The following is a 6643-nucleotide window of genomic DNA, read 5'->3' as shown; positions in this document are numbered from 1 at the left end:
ACTCTTTATATAAACACTATTTTATTTAATGCTTCATATAGTTTCTTTAGTACTTTCTGTTCTCTATCATGCCTACAGAACTCCATAAATCTGCCCTTTTCTGTTCAATGTATCCATGTAACAGAGTGTTAACCTATTTGGGCCTTACATAAAATTTGTGTGGTTCTACCAAATAACCTGTAGGTCAGAATTTTATCAATCAATCCAGTGTTACACCTTCAATATTGTTCTTCTGGTACAAACTTACATAAAATCACTAAATAGTGTTATGCTTTTGAAAGAAGTTACAAATATCTAATGATATCTAAGGAGATAATAATAAACAAAAAGTATATGCTTGTATATGTATTTTATTTTTGTTACATGTGTTTTATTTTTGTTATATTTGTAAAACTGATGTCTTTTTTGCAAGTGCTGTGTTCCATTGTATTTTAAGGTACTCTTGCTTAGGACAAAATAGAATTCATATAATCAAATCAAAATATCTGTTTGGTAAAAGCAAGTCCGCAGCAAATATCAGCAACATTTTACTTAACTTTTAAAATACTTACTGCAGCTGGACATAGTAAGCTATCTAGGTATCAGCACTGCAGCAACTAGCATTTTGACAGTCCTGTGTCATTCTGGCTATAAAAAACAATACTAACAATATAAGCATCCCCTTATTGATGCTTTTTCAGAAATGGATTAAATAGTCAATCCAGTTCAATGGTTTTCTGTGGTATGGAATTGTATACGGCATATCTGCCAAAAGTCATTGCTACATATTCAAAAGCATGTTATTACTTCCCTGTTAGGTCTTGAGGACAGACTAGTGTTCGGCTGGTTTTATCTAGTCCATCTTTCTATTTATATTATATTAATATCTAGAATGCCTATCGCTGTTTGTTTTTATCATCTGAAATTATGGAATGAAAGTAATCGGAATCCTTTTGAGACTCATTATTTTTAAAGTTTTCATGTTGATTTTTGTTAGGCAAGAATGGTTTGAGTAAATTCAGGACTACATCTTTGCCTGGTTGAAACAAGAGTCTTCAATTGACTAAAACTGCCTTGATCTCACAACATTGCAGCTTAATCATAAACATAAGGAGGCACAAGTCCTTGGTTTGCTTTATCACTAGCAGAGATATCACTTAGTGAAAATATAGTTCTGCCTAAAAGTGTATTGCACAAGCTTTGTGAAATTTCAGTCATCACTTTAGTAGGTGATATCCTACAGCTTGACCGCTCTGTATCTTGCCATTCGGGTCAAAGATGTTTTAAATGACAACTGGAAAAAAAATCTGTGAACCTGTACCTGCTTTAAAATTGCTTCCACTCTTTTTTATTTGGTAAGAAGTTAGAGGCATTTCCAGATCCAAATAGTTCAGGACACATAGTGTAATAGCAACCATATTACTGAGAAAGACACCTGCAAGCAAGTCCTACCTGTATATCTGTACATCTGGAGATGCTGAGATTTTCATTATGAGGATTGAGTGGGAAATTCTTTTCTGATTCTTAAGGGATTTTATGATATCAAAAAGAACCCTTATAATCTCTCTCAATCTCTCTTTGAATAATCAACATTAAAAAACTCCAATTATTTTTTTTTCCACAAATACTTTATCAATAAGATATTGGCTAAAGTCAATTGAAGCACCTTTACTTTAACAATGTATTATCAACATTTTTATAGTTTAACTTTTTTTTTTAACATTTTTATTCTTAAAATGAGAAATTATTACAAACTGAGAAACATATTTTGAAAATGCCAAACATGAACATTTGGCAATTTCAGAAAAAAAAAAAACCTAGAAATTCTCCAAACAGAATTTTTTCATGCCGATTTCAACAGACTAAGTTTCTAATGAAAACTTCTAACTGTTCTACTTCTCCTCCACAGCTTTGTCTCACATTTTGCCTGTGTGAAAGCTACTAACACCCCCATAATTAAGGTGCTTTTTAGCACAGTGGCTGATTCAGTTTCTCACCCTTCTTTGTTTCATCGATCCTGCTAGCTTTCCTCTGATAGTTTGGCCCAACACCTCTAAGGCCTTTTCTGTGCTAAGAAACTGAGCAGGGCATGGGCCTGAGCACTGTCTTGCAGTCGTGCATGCTGCTTAACTCATTAGCATCTTCCCCAGCATGGTTTTGGTCCATGCCAACTAGCACTCTCCCTGCTGGTGCTATAGCATGGACAGATAGATAACTTAAATATATAGGTAAGTAGCTAATTATCAAGCACAGGCTTGGGATCAATTCCGATAGCAAGTCTGAGTAGGGCTGCCCTATTTTGCCTGGAAAGAAGTTTATCTTTATGGATGAAAAACATGTTACGCTCAGGTAAGTCTCACTCAAAGCAGTCAAAGAAACCTCTCAGTCAATGCTCCTTCCTAAAGGGGCTCCGCTACTGAAATACAGGGATTGGGTATGTAGAGACACCCCATTTCATAGAATCATCATAGAATCATAGAATCATAGAATCATTAAGGTTGGAAAAGACCTCTAAGATCATCGAGTCCAACCGTCAACCCAACACCACCATGTCCACTAAACCATGTCCCTAAGTGCCTCATCTACTCGTCTTTTAAATACTTCCAGGGATGGTGACTCCACCACTTCCCTGGGCAGCCTCTTCCAATGTTTAACCACTCTTTCAGTAAAGAAATTTTTCCTCATGTCCAATCTAAACCTCCCTTGGCACAACTTGAGGCCATTTGTAAACAGGTTTTTGTGCAGACACTTTGACAGAGGTTGCTCTCAAAGTGTTAAACACAGAGTCTGTTGTGTTACTGTCATGTACACTTTCCTATGAGTGTTGAAAGGCCAGGCTTCAGTAGGACCCTCCTAACTTCAAAAAAATCAAAATTCATCCTTTTCTTGCCTGTAGATGTGTTAGCACTTCCTTCCCTCTCACCCAGCCCCATTTCCCACTCAAGAGAGGCAGCCACCCATCTGCCCTTATGCCATATTGGTAGCTGAAAAATGCTTTTGTGTATTGCCAAAGATGAGTACTGTGTATGCGACTGCTGGAAATGCCCGCTCCTCAGTCAAGCCTGGCAGCTGAGAGAGGTGTCGGGGTGCTTGGTGCAGCAGTTTGCAGGCTGTTTGGACCTGAACTTATTAAATGCACACTCACAATTGTGTACTTGATCTTCAGGTCAATGAGTTAAGTTCCATCATAAGTCCGTATAATCAAATATGTGCTGCTGTAGCACTGAGCCACTTGGGCACTGGAAACCCTGAAACCATCAGCTCAGTGTTCTAGGAATATGCCGCCCCATAGAATACCTATAAAGCAATCACCTTTGTGTCTTTTTCTCACATCAAACATGGCTGTCCCCAAAATTCTAACAATTAACCATAAATAATTTTGCCAAGCATACTTTTTCTGAACACATGCCTGCTCCACAGAGGTACAGTAAATAATTCCTTGTCTCTGAATTGGTTTACATTTACACTTCAAAACTGTGAGGAATAAATCTGACAGAGCTATTTGATCTTTGCATGAAAATGGACTTCAAAGCTGAATGTGTATTTCTGTTCATTTTACAGCTACAGATTTCCAGCAGAAAGTGATTATGCCTCTGATTACTGATGCCTATTGTAGTTGCAGTTTCATCTAATGCTTTTTTAGAATTTAATCATTGTCTTTTGTTGACAAGTACAACAGCACAGAGAGCTTTGCACTACATGTGTAAGTGGCTAGTGTAATTGAAAAACAGACTAAATCTACTGGATTTTTGTAATGCAGTAAAACATGAATAGGAGAATAAAAATGTCCTCAATGTCTGGATGTGTATTGTTACTTTGAAGCTACTCCCGGCTACCACCACCATAGGATCAGAGGAGAAGCTAACACCCACTACTTTAAATAATTATTGGATTCGTTTTTCTCATTATTTCTCATTCATTCTATTTTGAGCACCACCCACTTGATGTTATAATTAGTTCTCTGAAAAACCTTTTGCAGAATAAATGGTTCTGGCTTTGGAGTATCAGAGATATGACAACTATGTGTGTTAGGCAGAAGAAACAATGTAGTCGTCAAAATTTGCAGTAGGGACCCAAGTTTAATTTGAATATTAGTAAGAAAGGCATGCATATAAGAAGCATACCTTCCTCCCTATAAGCGGAAGCATAAACTGGATGCATACAATTTCTAGTTATGTTAGCATGGGACTCAGTACACTGAATCTTTCCAAGCCACATGTTAAGGGATCCTTCTAGATGTTTTTTTAGATGACGTCAAACGCATGTACCCAGTCTCAAACCTATAGGTGCAAGTTCATCATCAAAAGGTAGAAGGAAAACAGTGATATTTGCTGTGAATATATCTATTCAAAAGAAACTTAAGGAATTTCCCTCTGTTCCTCTATAAGCATTTTTAACATATTCAAGACATTTTTTTAGCAGAAGGGCTGTAAACATCCATACAGTAAAGACTCTTTTGTTTCTGTCTTGTCTTTCATCTTTCCTGGCTTCCCCTCCACCTCTTGTTCAGCCTTTTAACTTCTGCTCTCTCTGTGCTCCTGACTTTACACGCTACTCATCCCAGAGGGAAATACTGGGTGCTTCCCCAGTACACAATGAAAATGCAGTTTTAACAGAGTCTAAAAGGCTTCTTACAAGCCCCTGCATGCCAAGAGCAGCACCCAACCAGTGTTCACCCAGCAGCGGACATTGCCCATACAGCAATTAGTACATTTATGAGATTTCCATGAGACTGACGGTAGATAAAAGCCTCCAAGAATGGTTGTCCCTTCTCTCTACAAATTCAGTTGCAGGGAGGATTATATGCATTGGACAGAAAGATGGCTCAGAGTATTGGCTCTCAAACCCTGATCCAGGAGCAGACCTGGTCTTGAATGCAGCTCACACAAAGAGATGAAACCAGAGTGTCCAGCGTATTCAGTGGTTTCAGTGACAGTGCTCCGATATTTAATAAGACTGAAAGAAATTTTGAGCTCTTACAATTGTCTGTTGGTATAATAATTTAAGGATCATGGCATTAGTGACAAGATGACATGGTGGCATGGCATGACTTCTAGCTTTCTTCCTCTCTTGATGCCCGGTCACCTGTGCAAAATGAGTTTGCAACCAACTATTTCCTTTCCAGGAACTGCATGTTCCTGGAAAACACTGTGAAATAAGGAAGTCATTCAGAATGCTAGAGAATATGGGCCAGATTGCCCATTGCTAAGTAAAAGTGGGGTACCACTTTTATTTTAGCTTTTCCATTCATCCTTCCAAATTTTTTTCCAGTGGAAAGAATTCAGGTGTTCCTCATTATTCTTCTGTGCTGTTCTAGCAAATAAAAACACGAAATAAGATTAAGTCCTTTTCATTGGACAGTGTTTTAATGACTCAGATAGTATAAAGTCGATATTAGTATTCATGTCACATTCAATTATCTCCTTACCATGTCCCCCCATTTGCTTTTCCATGTGTTGGTTCATCATACAATGCTAATTAGGTCACTTCAAATGGACCATAATTGACAATGGCACTTTTGCAGGTTTATATTTTCACTCAGAAAATCTGAGAATAAATTAATGACCAGCAATTTTGACAATTACGGTCAATTAAATTTGTCAACATCACGATTGACAAAATTAATCTATATTTAATATTGAAACCTTGACCTTAAGAATGCAGTCTTGGCAAGTAACCAGATTTAAGTGACAAATATGTAATACTGCATCAAAATGATTCACTCTCAAATGATATGTGCTTAAATATCAATATATTTTAGATCCAATATCCTACCAATAGACAACTAACAAAAAATGTTACTGAAGCTCACATACACTAGTGGAAAAAATATTATCTTCTAATTAATGACCACACCATTGTTTAGGCTTTAATGAAGGTATAGAAAATTCCAGTACTGGGTTTTCAGTGTTTTAACTACATGCATACTTCATCTAAAACTTTATCTAATATAACAAAGATCTCTATAACATGCCTTTTCTAGACTGGCTGCAAATTTTTATAGGCAAACTGCAGGATACCTTGGCAATTTACTGACAATGCTCAACTTTAATCTTATACCATTGGGTCCATGCACCAGAACTACAGATTTTGTTCACTCTTCTGTGCAAGCTAGGTGCACTGATCGTAATCCTCCCCTCAGGCTGCATATACCTTATAGACATAATAAAAAAAATCAAAATTAAATGCAGAATTAATTAAATGCAAAATTAATTAAATCAGAATGAAAACATCAGAATAATGATGACCGTAGAAAAAGAAATTAAGACACAGTGCAATCAACAGGGTTTGTGATATATGTATGAAAGAACCAAACACATGACAAAGGATTCCTTCCCAAGAACCCTTGGAGAGCAGATTGTACCAAACCAAAACCGGGTAAGACTGGCAGCAGTTTTCCACTGCTGGATCTGGAAATAAAACAAAAAGTCAATTATCTGAACTTCATTTCAGAAAAAAAGAAAACTGCAATTTGAAATCCTGTTTATTGTTACTACCTTTTGCTTGACTACATTTTGCCCTGGGGATATACACAGGTCAAATAGTTGCATTAATGCAATTCAGACAGGCTTTTTGAAATTAATCCCCCACACTTTGCAACACCCAGGGAGACTTCTGTCTTCTGTAGTCATTTGGAAGTCATTAGTCAAGTTAAACAGCCATG

This window comes from Aptenodytes forsteri, unplaced genomic scaffold (assembly GCF_000699145.1).
Source record: "Aptenodytes forsteri isolate BGI_AS27 unplaced genomic scaffold, ASM69914v1 Scaffold384, whole genome shotgun sequence".
Lineage (NCBI taxonomy): Eukaryota > Metazoa > Chordata > Aves > Sphenisciformes > Spheniscidae > Aptenodytes > Aptenodytes forsteri.
The sequence above is the reverse complement of the archived record's forward strand: the minus strand, read 5'-3'. Positions refer to the sequence as shown.